This window comes from Panthera uncia, chromosome C2, assembly GCF_023721935.1.
Source record: "Panthera uncia isolate 11264 chromosome C2, Puncia_PCG_1.0, whole genome shotgun sequence".
NCBI classification, from domain to species: domain Eukaryota; kingdom Metazoa; phylum Chordata; class Mammalia; order Carnivora; family Felidae; genus Panthera; species Panthera uncia.
This window is the reverse complement of record NC_064810.1, coordinates 139,716,305-139,733,603: the sequence shown is the minus strand read 5'-3', so window position 1 is coordinate 139,733,603 and position 17,299 is coordinate 139,716,305. Positions and strand designations below refer to the sequence as shown.

Below are 17,299 nucleotides of genomic sequence, written 5' to 3'. Positions count from 1 at the left end.
AAAAAAAAAAAAAAAAAAAAAAAAAAAAAAAAAAGCCAAGACAAAGGTGAACAAAGCTAAAGGACTCACATAAGTTGTCATCAAGTCTTATTTTAAATAACTTTACCTTCTAGTATAAGATACAAGAATCACAAACCACAAACAGAACAATGGAACAATTGTTGGGTCAATTGGATATCCATCTGTAAAAAGTAAAATTTGAAGCTTACTTCACAATCTATGCAAAAATCAATTCCAAACAGGTTGGGGATCTAGATGTTAAAAGTAAAACAATGAAGCTTCTAGAGCCAAAAAGCAAAACAAAAACATTTATCTTGATGAGGGAAACAACGAGTTTTTAAGCATGATATGAAAATCCATACCCATAAGGAAAAATTATAAATGAAATATTTAAACAAAGAACTAATCTTCATTAAAAGACACGAGTAAGAGAATAAAAAACTTTTAAAAAGGGAGTATAAAAAATCAGCTCTCAGACTGGGAGAAGATAGTCACAATGTAAATATCTAACAAGAGAGTTATATCTGGGATATACTAAGAATTCTACTAATTAGTAAGAAAAAGTCAGAAGACTAAATACTAAAACAGGTAAAAGACTTAAACAGTCATTTTACAAGGAGTACATCTAGTTTAAAAGCACATGGAGGACTGTGTCGAGTGACTAGAATTCTCTTCTACCTACTTGCATACTGCTATAACCACTTTAGAAAACTATACAGTAGAATCTACCAAAGTTGAACATATTCATAACTCATGACATAATATTTGCATTCTACCTACTTGCATACTGCTATAACCACTTTAGAAAACTATACAGTAGAATCTACCAAAGTTGAACATATTCATAACTCATGACATAATATTTGCACTCCTACATAAATGGCCACAGAAATTCATAAACATGTTCACTAAAAATATGCGCCAAAATATTCCTTGCAGCACTATTTGTAATAGCCAAAAGAAATTTTAAAAAAGAAAAAAAAACTGGAACTAATTCAAATGCTTATCTAAGAACAGAATGGGGAATTAAATTGTGTTTTAGTCAAGCATGAAATACTATATGGCAATGAGAACCAGTAAATTGGTGTGTGGGGTAATTAAATGAATAAATCTCACAAACGAAATTTTGAACAAAATGAACCAGACAAAAGAGAACTTACTGTATGATTTGACTTATGGGTGGGTGGGGGATGGGAGAAAGAGGATGGAGATTAAAGAGTACATGTATCATGCTGAAAAATAAATAAGATGATAAAGAAAGAAAGAAACTTATGCTATGAAGAGAGAAATTAGATGATCTTTAGAAATATTTATCACCATACGATTTTGTTGCCCAAAATAATGTGTTAAACCAAGATTTTCAAAACAATGAAACATACTGAATTACATTGTTTTCAATAAAATAAACAGTTATCTTTCTTTACTGAGATAAATTAGGATTTTTTTGCTGTTAATAAGTTTTTTTAAAAAAGTTCAGAAGCAAAACTGATCTATGGAATTAGGAGACAGGATGGTGGTTACCTTTTGGAAGTTAGTAACCCAAAGGGGCAGAAAGATGGCTTTGGGCTGTTCCCAGTTTTCTGTTTCCTGATCTTTGTGATGGCTGCTTGTCTGTGTCTGCTTTGTGAAAATTCACTAGGCTAAACACCTCAGAAGTGTGCAATTTTCTACATGGAGGTTACACTTCGATGAAGTCTTAATTTAAAAAATAAGCTTGGAAGACAGAAGTCCCTTTGTTATTCATAATCATACAACATCAAGAGGAATATGTCCCATGGGGCCTTGAAAGGTAGCAAACAAATGGAAAAGCAGAGGGTATACAAATATGGTGAGGCAGAAACTGTCAATACTGAAAACTGATTCAAACCTTCCCCTTTCCTCAAATTTCTTAACAGATTTCCACTTTCTTTTTATTTTTTTATTTTTATTTATTTATTTTTTTTAGTATTTTAATGTTTATTTATTTTGGAGACAGAGACAGAGACAGAGACAGAGACAGAGACAGAGCATGAGCATGAGCATGAGCATGAGCAGGGCAGGGGCAGAGAGAGAGGGAGACACAGAATCCAAAACAGGCTCCAGGCTCTTTGCTGTCAGCACTGAGCCTGATGTGGGGCTCAAACTCACCAACTGTGAGATCATGATCTGAGCCAAAGTCAGACGCTCAACCCACTGAGCCACCCAGGTGCCCCTCCACTTTCTTTTTGTTTTTTAAATATAATTTATTGTCAAGTTAGCTAACATACAGTGTATACAGTGTGTTCTTGGTTTGGGGGGGGGGTAGATTCCCGTGATTCATCACTTACATACAATACCCAGTGCTCATCCCAAGTGCCCTCCTCAGTGCCCATCACCCATTTAGTCCACCCACCCACCCAACATCCCTCCAGCAACCCTCAGTCTGTTTTCTGTATTTAAGAGCCTTTTGTGGTTTGCCTCCCTCTCTGTTTGAAATTATTTTTTTCCCCTTTCCTTCCCCCATGGTCTTCTGTTAAGTTTCTCAAGTTCCACATATGAGTGAAAGCATATGATATCTTTCTTTCTCTGACTTATTTCACTTAGCGTAATACCCTCCAGGTCCATTCACATTGTTGGCAAATGGCAGGATTTCACTCTTTCTCATTGCCAAGTAGTATTCCATTGTGTATAGAAACCACATCTTCTTTACTCATTCATCCTTTGATGGACATTTCGGCTCTTTCCATAATTTGGCTATTGTTGAAAGTGTTGCTATAAACATTGGAGCACATGTGCCCCTATGAATCAGCACTCCTGTATCCTTTGGATAAATTCCTAGTAGTGCTATTGCTGGGTTCTAGGGTAGTTCTATTTTTAATTTTTTGAGGAAACTCCACACTGTTTTCCAGAGCAGCTGCACCAGTTTGCATTCCCACCAACAGTGCAAGAAGGTTCCCGTTTCCCCACATCCTCACCAGCATCTGTTGTTTCCTGAGTTATTAATTTTAGCCACTCTGACTGGTGTGAGGTGGTATTTCAATGTGGTTTTGATTTGTATTTCCCTGATGATGAGTGATATTGAATGTCTTTTCATGTGTCTGTTGGCCATCTGGATGTCTTCTTTGGAAAAGTGTCTATTCATGTCTTCTGCCCATTTCTTCACTGGATTATTTGTTTTTCAGATGTTGACTTTCATAAGTTCTTTATAGATTTTGTATACCAACACTTTATCCCATATGTCATATGCAAATATCTTCTCCCATTCCATCAGTTGCCTTTGAGTTTTGACTGTTTCCTTTGCAGTGCTGAAGCTTTTTACTTTGATGAGGTCCCAATAGTTCATTTTTGCTTTTATTTCTCTTGCCTTTGGCAGATCTCCACCTTCAATATAAAGCAAGCTATGGGAGACAGTGTCTATATAGTTATAAATATTATCTATGCACAATCTAACAACTCTCCAGATAACTTTCTACCCAATATTCTGTGAAATTTCATTATTGAGCTCAAGGAAAGGGGAAAAGATCTCTGGAAATTCCCGAGTAGAAGAGGAACTATATTTGAATTACGTAATTCCCAGCAGCAGATGCTAAAAACAGCCAGGATGGATGACTGTTTGCAAAATATTGAGACATATATTTGTATTTCGAGGAAATGCATTCAAGGAATTTCTATCATGACTTCTATTTGAATCAATAGAGTGATCTTCACAAAATATTTCAATCACCAGATAATTTAGGTCACTATACCTACTTGGTGTTAGTATACGCTATAAATACAATTACATTTATCAAATTTTTACAAGAGGAAGCTACAGGGAAAATATTTAAATATATATATATTTTTTGTTTCCACAAATTAGGCATTTGCTTCTCAAAAGCAATCTGATGTTTATAGAGATTTTGACAGAGTAATGAATAAATACATTTTTATGGCAGGACAAGTACCAGTTTCAAGATAACAGAGCAACGCAAAGTAATAAAACATTCAAGTAAGACAAACATTTCATAGAGGTTCTGATTTTGCCGTCTGACCATCAAGAAAAAATGGAGAAAGCACACCAGCTGCATGTCAAATAGGCACCCTGATAACCTTAAGCATTCCACTGCAGAATAAATTATTTAAGGCTTCTGAATTTTGTTGTCTATTACAGTAATTACTCAACATAGATTATACCTTGAATTTTGACTTCAAAGCAGTCATTTCAATTTTGTATCTCACGAAATTTCATAACAGAAAAACCTGGAGGATTGGGTAAAGAAGAATGACCTTTTTTGTCTTTTGCTACCTAGAGAATTGTTTAGTCTTCTTTCTGTAATATTTATGTCTTCACTAAGGAGGGTTTGCTCCTAAAAACCCAGGATATCAGTTTCCTAACAGTGCACAAGAAAAGGAAGGCATAGCTCTTGTCTCCTGAATGATAAATCAATGAAACAGATCTCATAATTATTGAGTAACAGGCACTTAATTCTCATAACAACCCTCTGAGGGCGTCATTATCACCCTATTTGACAAATGTAAGAAAAGATGCTTAAAGAAGCAAACACCGTGTGTGAGTTACATCGCCACTAAATTCCACATCTTGAAGGAACATGGCCCCATTACCTGTACTATACTCAGGCTACCTTCCTGTCTCTGTATTTAATACAGAGACATGAATAAATACCTTCCTGTATTTAATACAGAGACATGAATAAATACCTTCCTGTATTTAATAGACCAGCAAAATAAAGGTAGCTCAGTATATTCAAAATTGTGTTTACAAATTTGCTACTCAATTCAACTGATCTGGGACATTATCTGAAGGTAGATCTATTACAGTGTGATATAGAAAGTCCTGAACTTTGAGTCAATTCACCTGTGATCTAGACCCATTTCTTTCTGTGTAGCCCTGAGGAAGGGACTAGTCTCTCTAAATCTCAGTTTTGCCCATTTGTAAAATGAAATGATTGGACTCAATGCATGGGTTTTGAACTGCTTGATGTTGTTTCATGAGTTACACAGAGCTGGTTCAGAGATCACCATGGGTTAGGATTACATGGCTGACTGAATTTATAGTCCAGATCCTTCATTCTCCTGGAACAGAATTATATATACACTCTTTAGCAGTGGTCTCATGGTGAGTAGGGTGTTCCCTGAATCTTGAGTCTGGATTTGGTCATGTTAATTGTTCTGAACAATGAGATATTAATAGATGTGATGTGATTGGAGGCTTGAAATGTGCCTGGGGCTAGAGCTTGTCCTCTTACACTTCATGATCTTTCATAAAGACAGCTTCTCACTGGTATTGCCTGTCCCTTTAACCTGGGACCCACACGAGACACATGAAGACTGCACCTGAGCCCAACCAACAACCTGGAGCCCAGACCAGAAGGACAGCCGTCCAGGAAGCCCAGCCTACATCGTCAGAGTTTCACGAGGACAAATGCTTGCTGGTGTAAGCTACTGAGATTGTCGCGTTGTATGCAGCATAAACTGCCTAAGAAAGAGCACTAGAGGAAGCCTCGTTGCTTGGGCTCTGTTTATATATTTGGCAGCCTCATAACATTTCCCTCGAAGAATAGGTCCCCAGCCAAAAGTTTGAAAAACACTGACGTAGATGGTAACTTACATCCCTTTGGGAAATAAGATTTCATGATTCAAAGTCCATTTTTTAATAAAAATAACAAAGTAACTATTAGAAAATGCAGTATATAAGACCGACTACTCTAACTCCATAAATAAGCCCATCAGGAGATGAACATGAAGCAAAATATTCCCACATAACAAGGATTGCAATGTGGTGGTACTACATTTCGGCATCTATCAGTATGTGGCATTTTATCCATGTTTTAGTGAACAAAATTATGGCATAGAAGACAATAAATTAATTGGAAGTTGTTGGTAATTTGAATAATGCATTTCCTTTTTGGCTAGCATTATCCTCTTAATTATTTCATCATCTCTGGGGTGAGGGTTATTGGATCGTTATTAATGGTTTTTTTGTTTTTGTTTTTGTTTTTGTTTTCACTTTGTGTATCAGAAACTGACACTCACCGATTGAGAGGTATTCAGAATCAGGGCCCTAGCCTTCCTGCATCTCTGAAGGCCCAATAGTCTCTCCAATGTAGATGGTATTGCATCGTAAGCTGTAAGGAACCAGGACTTAGACTCAGGGGTCCGAGTTTCCACACCAATTTCTGCCCCACGGCTAGTTGTTGACCCCAGTCAACTCACTGGATCTCCCTTCACCTGTGTGCTTACCTGGGAGTAAGGCACCTGGCCCAGAGTATCTCTAATGTGCTTATCAGCTCCCAGCTCCCTTCAGTGTTTGTGACAATGACACTAGAAATGGTGTCAGAGAGAGTAATATCAGACTCCCTAAGATTGATATGGACAGTTTGGAAAAGCAAGAATTCTGAAAAAGTGGTGTTGGCTAGGTAGAGTAAGGGTCAGGTTGGCTAGGTACGGTAAGAGGAAAATGCTGTCTGACCCATCCTGAAACTCATACACGGTCACAACATAGCATCTCTACGTTCTCTAGAGTTGGGGACTTCCAGTGGAAAGCTATAGTAAACTGAGGCTACACTCTCAAAGGTAATAACTACCTGCCTTAATCCCAGGTAGAAAGTGCTTCTTGGGCAAATCTTGTCATCAGTCACGATATATGGTGAATTATATGACAGAGGTCAAGAGCTAGTGACCCACACACCGTTTGTATTTGGCATGCATGGTGTTTAAAACTATGAATTTATTGCTAATATTTAAAAACCAGGAATTTCCCCCCCAAAAAATTCAGACTTCAGGGGTTTTTTTTGTTTGTTTGTTTGTTTTTACGAAAAACTAGAAGATTTAGCAAGTGCTGAGTCTATATTCCAACGCGGCAACAAATGGCCAGAGGTACGAAGGAGCTGCCTCCTTCAGATGGGGCCTGTGGTTCCTGGTTATCAACAACTTTGCTGCTTGTCTACTATTCATTCTGGCCACCTGCTTAGGCCCCATCCATGAACCCTGAGAGAGAGCCAAGGAAAAGACACGAGGGTTGGCCTGCAGGTTTCCAAAGATCATACTTGAAAGCAAAACCAGTGAAGCATGAATTGTGCTGGGCAAAAGCATTGTAGATCACCAGAGAAGCCTACATACATTGCATTAGAAATACTCATCTATACAGGGCACCTGGATGGCTCAGTCGGTTAAGCATCCAACTTTAGGTCATGATCTCATGGTTCATGGGTTCATGGGTTCATGGGTTGGAGCCCTGCGTCAGGCTCTGTGCTGACAGCTCAGAGCCTAGAGCCTGCTTCAGCTTCTGTGTCTCCTTCTCTCTCTGTCCCTCCCCCACTTGCGCTCTCTCTCTCTCTCTCTCTCTCTTTCAAAAATAAAGAAACATTTAAAAATTAAAAAAATATATATAGAGAGAAAGAGAGTAGTCTAGTTTGAAAACATAAAATAAAGGTGCATTTTTCAAGTCCAAAAAGATTTTGCAAAACTGATTCATTTTACTTTTTGCCTACAACTGTATGGTTATTAGTATGGAGAGCCCAGCTTCCCTCAAAGTCCATTTTAACGTAGGTGCTAATGATGGGAGTTTTCTCAATTGTCTAAGCAGTGGTCAGGAATATGTGTAGGTGTCTCCCTCAGCTCTATTCCCGGATTTTTCACCAGAAATTACAGAAAATATGACTTCCAGCAAAGAAAAGTGGGTTCTAGCTGTTAAACTTTTATTTTGCCCCCATAGTACAGGTAGCCGTTCTCAAATTTTAGCTGTGTCAGAATCACCTGGAGGGTTTGTTCCAGCACAGATCGATGGGCACCCCTACAGCTTCTGATTCAGCAGGTCCGGGTGGTAGGATTGGGAATTTGCATTTCTAACAAGTTCCCAGGTGATGCCCTGAGCTGCTGGCCCTAGGGGCACGCCTGGAGCAGCACAGAAATAGCACAGCTACCCATTTGGCTTCAACTTTTCCATTTGTAACACAAGGGTGAGGTCTAATTCCCTCTGAAGTCTTTTTTTTTTTTTTGGCTTATCAGAGAAGAGTGTAGAAAACCAGTTTTCCTTCCTTGCAAGGTAGCCTCGTGCAATTGTGTTTTCATTCTTTCTGGACATGCAATGAGTTTAACACCGAGTAATGGCAAAAAGGCTCTTAATGGGAAAACTACATTTTGTTTCTCAGCTTTTCTATTGTGTTCTTCCCGGGGAAAAGCAGTCTTATTTTCTTTCCCTCTGTACTTTAGAAAGTAGAAAAGGATGGAAAAGTTCTAAATCCACACACATTTAAGAAGTTTGAGAATAATTATTGCTGAGAATAACAATTTTATCTTCAGCCTTAATTTAGGAGTCAAACGATAAGTCATACGATTTAAAAAAATAAAGCGGCATCCACTAGCTTTTAATTAATGAACGTCATTGTGCCTTTTAGCACAAGGATTCCACATTTTAAGATGGTTCTGAATGAGCCTCAGTGATAGATTATTTACTGTAATCTTTCCTGTGCTAATGAGGCCCAGACTGTTACTAAGATGTCAATACAATTTGATCCTGTCAAAATAAATTTCATTTGACTCATATTCTCCCTTAAGGGTCACCAGTCAGAGACTGATCAATAATTTAGTAGGGGTTGGCCTTCCTCAGAAATAATTTCCTAATAACCATAAATATAAGCTAGCCTCTAGGCATCTAAATCCAAATGCCATTTCTTATTGGTGAAAACGCTACTAACACTACAAGGCAGCTCATTTTTTGTAGCTATTTGCTCACTGACGAGACCTTTTTATTCCCCTTCATATTTTCCTTTGTGGTGAAAAGAAAACATATAAATATGTATCTGTCCATATGTGTATGCATGTGTGCATATATATATATTTCCATATATATATATATATATATATACACACACACACACACATAATCCAAATCACTGAATAACTGTATGAGTATATATACTTACACATACTTTTATTGGGATACAACATATATTTATTGCACTAATATTAAGATATAGCTTGATGATTTTGCACACGTGTAAACACTCAAGTGCCCACCACCAGACCAAGCTACAGAGCATTTCCATAACCTCATGCCTAAGTCCTTACCCAAGTCATTGTCTGCAACTCTCCACCCTCAACCAAGGTAATCATCAGTCTAACTTCTGTCATTACCAATTAGTTTCCCTCATTCTTTAAATTCACGTGAATAGTATCAGACAGTAAAGATATCGTCTTTTGTGTCTGATTTCTTTCACCCGGCCTAATGTCTATTAGACTGATCCATACTGTTGCATATATCAGGCATTCGTTCCTTTTCATTACCATGCCGTAGGAAATACCACAACCTCTCTGTCCAGTCTTACAGTGATGGACATTGGACTTGTTTCCAGGGCAGTGTAGCATGATTACATGCTACAAATGTTTGTGTACTTGTCATTCAAGCACCTTCTCTGTTATCCACCCAAGAAGACAATGATAGAATGGCTTGTTCAATGGTCCTATATTTTCTAGTTTTCATCTATCTGCACGTGGCTCTGACATGATGTTTGTTTGTACCTGTATATAGCCAAGGTTAGGCAAGGGGGATTTGAAAGGAAAGTGGAGTCAACTGTAAGAATACTACCAATATGTCCCCATTTAATTATTCAAAATGAATCAAGACTGGGTCTATTTGGGGCAGTTTTATGATATGACAATCTGAGAGCCACAAGAGACATCAGAGGCCAAATCATGCCAAGCACCTACAGGCAGATATGATGTTTCAAGTACAATTAACACCAGAGAGGTTTAGAGACTTTTTCAAAGTCACACAGCTGGTAAGTGACCTTTGTAGTCATTCTAGAGCCCAGTAGTGTTGGGATCACAAGTCAAGTCTTTGTGTTGTTCAAACTGCCCTGTACTGGGGTGCCTGGCCAAGAGGGTGGGAGTGAGGGTGACAGCCAACAAATTATTGCCAGTAAAACACTAATTGGGGAACTCAACTCACTTTTGCAAAGACTGCTAGATCACTCTGGTGAATGTAGTTGTCACTCCTGGGTGCCATCTTGGCAGGAGAGCCTTGGCCAGGTTCTAATCATTGATGGTAGAAGCACAGCCATTTCAAGGATAAGCTAACCTGAGGAATTGTCCTAGATGCTGAAAGGAGCAGTCAATTCCCTTCAATATCAGACTGTCCCTTCTTTTCCACCCTGCACTGTCAATCAGAAAGCAGTCTTTTGGAGGAAAGAGGGCAGCTAAACTAGCTGGTGTTTAAAAGGGCCCATGACTCATGTGTTTACATAATCAGCCCATTCTAGCACTACCACTCCCAATTAAAGCCAATCCCTTCTTCCAGGCACTCTCTCAGGCTGCCTATTATGCTGATGTGAGTGATTTTCTCCTTCCAGCCTGTCCTTGATGCTCATTTCCACTGGCATAAACAAACCCACGACCGGTAAGGAAGCAGGGACAGAATATGATTTATTTCTTCCACCTGTCACGATGTGCTTGTGGGGGCTGAGTAGGAATTAGCAAGGGCTGTTGTTGGGTCTTACTGGGAACAATAATTCAGTATTTATTGAGTTAATCCCTCTTGTCTTCCTGTTGATAGATTCTCATGCCAGGTTCCACAATAGAGACTAGAAATAAACCAAATCAGACAGAAAATAGAAGGACCAGCAGAAATGAACTCAGCTCATTGCAATTCTGTAATTAAGTCACAAATCCCTTCTCTCAATTTTAACAGAATAAATTCAGCGAATGTTTACTGGACACCTATTAGGTTCCATGGATACAAAAATAAGCCACAGTCTCTGTTATCAAGAAAGTTTCTATTTAGAAGGATAATTGGGACAAATGCAGCTTTAGTTTCTTTGCTCATTCATTTAATAATAGATGTTGAGTTTCTCCACTCTTCTAAACACTGTGCTAGGTTCTCAGCATGCATATATGAATAATGTTGGCCTCGTGGTCCAGAATGGCAATAACATAAGGCGGAATAATAGAATCACAGCAGTAGCAAAGACATATTCTACAAATATTAGCCCTACTCTGTGTTGGACGCTTGGGATAGGATAATAAAAAATACACACAAAAACCTTCTCATGTTTTTCTGGGGGAGAAAGCAAATAAACAAGAATATTATAGATTTTGGTAAATGCTCTGAAAGAGCACTAATAAGTATCATTAACAATGAATACGTAAATAATAATAATCAAAAACAGCCATCAGTAAATTGCTATATGCTCAACTGTGTGCCTTTAACATCTATTTTTTTAAAAGTTAGTCTTCAAAATAAACACTATGAGCTATTTATTATACCAGATTTGCAGAGGACGAAAATGAGATTCAGAGAGGTGAGGAAGTTTCCCAAGGTCACATAGCACTGCAGTGGCCGAGCCAGAGATTTGAACACAGATCCCTCTGCCTCCAGAGTCAGGGCTCTTAACCTTAAAACTGTGAAGTGCTTTGGCAATTCAGCGGAGGGAAAGGGGATGGTGATGAGGGGGAGGAAACATCACACATGGTCAGAGGTAGGATTTGAAAATGTCTCCTAGAGAAGTTCTTTTTTTCTTTTTTTTTAATGTTTATTTATTTTTGAGAGAGAGACACACACACACACAGTGTGAGCAGGGGAGGGGCAGAGAAAGAGGGAGACACAAAATCCAAAGCAAGCTCCAGGCTATCAGGACAGAGACTGACACCGGCTCAGACCCACGAACCAGGAGATCATGACCTGAGCTCAAGTTGGAAACTTAACCACCTGAGCCAGCCAGGGAGCCTGAGAAGTTCTTTAAGACAAGACTGATGGATTGCCTCTGAGATAGGGCAGAGGGAGCTCACCTACAGAAAAAAACATTTCCATTCTCACTGATGGCCAACACTTACTAAGGAACTGAATGGTTAATTTAAGGATTTGGGGGGATTAATTAAACTTGAACTTCTTTATATACGGCCTTGACCACTGTCCTACCCTTTACAAGTACAAAGAAGGGAAACAAGACTGGATGGCTGATTCAAGACCTTTTGTCTACATCAGAAGGGGAGAGTAAGGAAAAATTTGTTCTATCAAGTCAATCAGGGATCCAGATTTCTTCGATCTTGTCAAATTCCTGAGGCATTTAAAAGCCATATTAATAACTGGTTCCTAAAGCAAGCCCAAGCAAATAAACTAGCCAATTAAAAAAAAAAAAAAGATACTTCTTAAGTAAGAGAAATTCCGAAGGAATTCAATACCCAAAAAAGGCTTACATAGTGAGTTTGCTGACTCCAGGTTTTGCCTACCTATAAAAAAAGACACATACATTAGTGGCCTTTTACAGTTTTCAGTGGGTCCATTCAGCCTATGGAAAAATTAATTCCTTATAAATCTTTATCTCCATATTTATCTGAGTCATCAAGAATGCAACTAGGGCTCCTGGGCGGCTCAGTTGGCTAAGCGTCCAACTCTTGATTTCTGCTCAGGTCATGATCTCATGGTTCATGAGTTTGAGCCCCACATCGGGCTCTGCACTGACAGTGAGGAGCCTGCTGGGGATTCTGTCTCTCTCCCTCTCTGCCCCTCCCCTGCTCGTGCTCTCTGTCTCAGAATAAATAAATAAACTTAAAAAAAAAATAATAAGAATGCAACTAACCACCAGAGAAGGAATGGTGGGTTATCGTGGGGCAAACAGCTCATGCTCCCATAACTTACTTGCTGGCTGCACCCTTGTCATCAGCCTGCGACCCAACCCAAACCCTGAATTGCATTTAGAACTTCTATATGGAATCCAAACACCATTTTTCAGTCTTTGAACTCTTGACTACTCTGTGGCATTAGCCACTGCTCACTTGTGGAGTCAGAGTTATGGATCACACAGATGACAGAAACGAACTCCCTGAGAACTGACAGGAAAAAAAAGACATATAATTGGGCATGTGGTGCCTCAGAGTGGAGAGAAGGCAGGAGACTGGGGCTGGAAGCAAGACAGGAAATAAAACCCTCGCAGGAATTACTGGGCTGCCTCAGTTGGGAGCTGCTACTTCCTTGGAAGGAATAAAAATGCTTGTCCTCATGTACCTCTAATCGAGGTGTTAATGACAGCAATGAGGGGGGTATCTGTCCTTGCTTGGAGTACCTGACCGCTGCTGGGCTACACAGAAGCCACACATAATCTAGTGATGGCATCCCTCATAAGAAAATCAGACGCTATTAGGAAAGGAGAGGAATGGAGGTGGGTAGCCAAAGGAACGTCAAAAGCCCATTGTGTCTCCCTTTGTGAAGTTTCCCCCTCCCCGTGGTATATAACACTGTTCTGATTTTTCCCTTACCTCTCCATCCATTTCTTCCTTTATCTCTAGATTGTAAGATTCTTGAGGAAGGGAAACATGTTTCACTTGGTTTTGTATTCTCCAGCACCCAGTACGTTGCCTGGAAGGTAGGAGGCACTCAGTTTCCGGGTGAATGAAAGAGTACAAAAATGAATACATTTCTGCCATACATAGTCTCTATCCACAAAGAATTTAACGATCAAAGTTTATTAAGTTTAGGCATAGAAAAATAAGTCCAAGTAAGTGATGCAGGATGAAGTACGCACAGCCTGTGATGCAGGCAGAAAGGAAGGTGGTAGAAATTCACGGGAAGAGAGGTGGTGCCCTCAGGAAAATAACACAAGACTGGACAGTCTGGAGGTGGCCAGAGCAGACAGGACCTTTCCAGTGGTGTGAGGAAAGTAACAGAGCTGTAGATAGTGTGGTGTGGTCACAAGACTGCAAGCGATTTGGTTTTGCTGAAAGTTTGCTGAAATTTCTCGAAGATTCAGGAAAAAAAAATGTAGAGAAATGCGAAGAGGTCACATTCTGGAGGCCCTTGGATGGCATGTTAAGGAGTTCGGACTGAATCCTTTTAGGCAGAGAGAAAAGCAATCACGTTGGTATTTGAAACAGCAAAACTTGAGAGGAGCCAAAGCTGGAGGGAAGGGCGGGCAATAAGGAGTTAAGGATCAGTTTGGGGGTTGGGTACAAATTTGTCTATTCTCTCAGGTATCTCCCTGCTTCCTGCACTCGAGAAGCTCATCTCAGCTCCTCCTTCTGCCTATTTGAATTGTTCATTAAGACATCATTTTATAAAAATTTAATTATATGAGGGGCGCCTGGGTGGCTCAGTCGGTTAAGCATCCGACTTCGGCTCAGGTCACGATCTCGCGGTCCGTGAGTTCGAGCCCTGCGTCAGGCTCTGGGCTGATGGCTCAGAGCCTGGAGCCTGCTTCCGATTCTGTGTCTCCCTCTCTCTCTGACCCTCCCCCATTCATGCTCTGTCTCTCTCTGTCTCAAAAATAAATAAACTTAAAAAAAAAATTTAAAAAAAATTTAATTATATGAGTAATACAAATACACACGTACGTATCAGCTATGGTGATATCACTTTTAAACATAGGCCCAATCCTAGGTGTCTCCCTAAAAGGATCCACGGCCAACAATCTGGTGTCCTCTTCTATTTTTTTTAATGTATTTGCATGTATATGCATATTGTTTTATGCGTTTCTTTAAGCATAACTGCTATCATATTACACATGACTTTGTTTATACAGCATTTTGTTGTGGACATCTTTCCATGTTTCCAGAGTGATCTGATTATGTTTCATACCTGCATAAAATTCTAGAGGGTGGCTACATGTCCACTTATTCGCTTAAGTTGTTCTCGTCTGCACCGTTAGATCCACAGATGCAGCTAACATCCTCAGACTTGCGTCTTCATGTGTGTGTGTTTTCCAGCGAAGCGTCTAAGAAGAGCTATTGCTGGATGGAAAACTGTGCCCATATATAATTTAATAGATTTTGCCAAATTACTCTCCTAAATGGCTGTAGCAATTTATGGTTCCACCCACAGTGTGAGATGCCGTTCCAAATTCCATTAATTACTGCCCCTCCTCTGTGAATTAGTCCTCTCCCCACACATCGGTCCGCAAAAAGCCACCCATCACTTTGAACTATTACAGCACTTTTTTTTTCTCTACTACTCATCTGACAACTAATGAATCCTGTCTTGTATTCTACTTATTTTACATATTTTTATCTTCTTTCCCCAAATAGACTGCAAATGTATCCAGAACATGAGCCTTATTCTACTCATGTTTACGTCTTTGAGTGTCCGTGTTACCAGAAGTAGAACCAACCCAGTAGTTACAGGGTAACATTGTGAAGACAGAAATTAGTCTGGCTTCCTAAACCGGAGGAAGCTTTATAGAACTCAGAATGTCATCTGGCATCATGAGAGTTGACAAAGTATTACCTCCATCACACTTCAAGGAAATCGGGATTCCTAACACTTCCAGTGGAACAAACCCTTCTCCACTTTGCTATCAGGATTTTAGTTAATTACTCTTGCCAGTCACACGTCCTTCCTTCCCTGATTCTGCCAATGGGGTGATAAACACTAGAACACCAGTTTCTTTTTTTTTTTTTTTTTTTCTTCAACATTTTTTATTTATTTTTGGGACAGAGAGAGACAGAGCATGAACGGGGGAGGGGCAGAGAGAGAGGGAGACACAGAATCGGAAACAGGCTCCAGGCTCCGGGCCATCAGCCCAGAGCCCGACGCGGGGCTCGAACTCACGGACCGCGAGATCGTGACCTGGCTGAAGTCGGACGCTTAACTGACTGCGCCACCCAGGTGCCCCTAGAACACCAGTTTCTTAATGACTGAGGAAATACACAATAAACAGGCCCCCTGCCCATGGCCGGTGGGTGTTTCATAGATCGCGTTGCTGGCGTGTTAAATTTAGGCTTGTGGAGCTAAATGCTGCTTTCCTCTGTCCTACCCGGTTTAGCCCACCGGGTAAAATGTGGCCCAATGAAGGCACCAAGTTTACCAATCACTTTAGCAGCTCCACCTACTGTGAAAAGTAGTTAATAATGCAGTAGAGATTCTCTGTCTCCCCAGGGTGGTAAAGGTTGATAACTTAATCTTAAGAATTGTAGCATTCACCTCTCCCCAGATCAGGGACTTCCTATCATCAGTGTTGAAATGCCCGTGTATAGTAACAAGAGACAAATGTTACCCCTGTGAAACCGAGGGGCTCATTAGGAGAAAGATCAATGTAACATTTATCTCAAAGGAATACATTTGCACCCAGTTTATATAGATCACAGAAACCTCTTTTTCCACTGGGATAGCCACCTGCGTGCTGGCAGAGGGTGAGGGCAGGGTGAGGAAGGAGGTAGCATCTGATGTCTGTCTTTTCCAAAATCATATATCTTGTATGACGCACAAAATATGATGCACCTTCAGTAATTTCTGACCATCTTACGCTTGTTAGAACCAAGGTCAGTAACTCTTTTTAATTTCAATAGGCCTCACTTTTATATACCAAGGGACCACTATATGTTCTGATTAGGCACTCTAAAAGGCTATATGAAAAAAAAAAAAAGAATATGAGGAATTAACATGCATAATCTTTAAATTAATCTAGGTGGATGCACAGGAATAAAGGAAAGAAAGAAAGAAAGAAAGTCTTAATTCTGAAGCCTGGATATGTAGTCTACTCTGTTTCAAGGTAACATCAAATGCCTGGTAGTTACTTAGAGAAATAAGTCCCTCTTCCCAATTTGCCTACCTACTTCATTCAATTCAATTCACTTCGTTCATCCAAGAATTGAATGAATGAATGAATGAATGAAGAAAGAAATAAAATAAACTTTTTAAAGTTTATTTATTTATTTTGAGAGACAGCGAGAGCATGTGCATGCATGCATATGAGCTGGGGTGGGGTAAAGAGAGAGAGAGAGAGAGAGAGAGAGAGAGAGAATCCCAAGCAGGCTCCATGCGCAAAGCCCAACGTGGGGTTTGTTCTCATGAACCGTGAGATCATGACCTGAGCTGAAACCAAGAGTCGGATGCTTAACTAACTGAGGCACCCAGGTGACCCTCAATTCTGCTTTTATATTAAGTTTCTATAACTTGAATGTTTATTAATAGTCTCCATTGAATAATGGGAATGACGGTGAGCATCGGGGTTAATACTTGGGGTGTTCAAATCCAGTGACCCCAATCTTCCTCTCCTGCATCCTGGAAACTCCACTTGTGCAGTTCCAGGAAGCCAGGCCTGAGAGCCTCTGTCTGCATCTGCAGTGCCCCTGTGGCTTCATGGCAGACGTGGCACGTGATAATACATACCCTCCCAGAGAGCACATCCATGCATCGAAATTGTATGTCCTTCCCAGCAAATGTGAAGACAACCAACAATTTCTACCGTATTTAAAATGATCAAAACCAGAAAATAAAACTATAAAGGAAGTGGAGAATGCCATCAGAAGCATTCATCAGAGGGTCCTCCAAAATATGAACCAGAATAAATGTTCTATCTTATGGGAGAAAAGTGAAAAGAATGCAGAACAAATGGGTAAGTTGACAGACACGATC

The 17,299-nt window shown here is 39.8% G+C and overlaps 1 long non-coding RNA gene across 1 annotated transcript in view; it reads right to left on the bottom strand.

Annotated features, from left to right (window-relative positions):
- Window positions 1-17,299, bottom strand: part of LOC125921374 (uncharacterized) — an 81,443-nt gene that overhangs the window by 34,749 nt on the left and 29,395 nt on the right. The window lies entirely within an intron of this gene.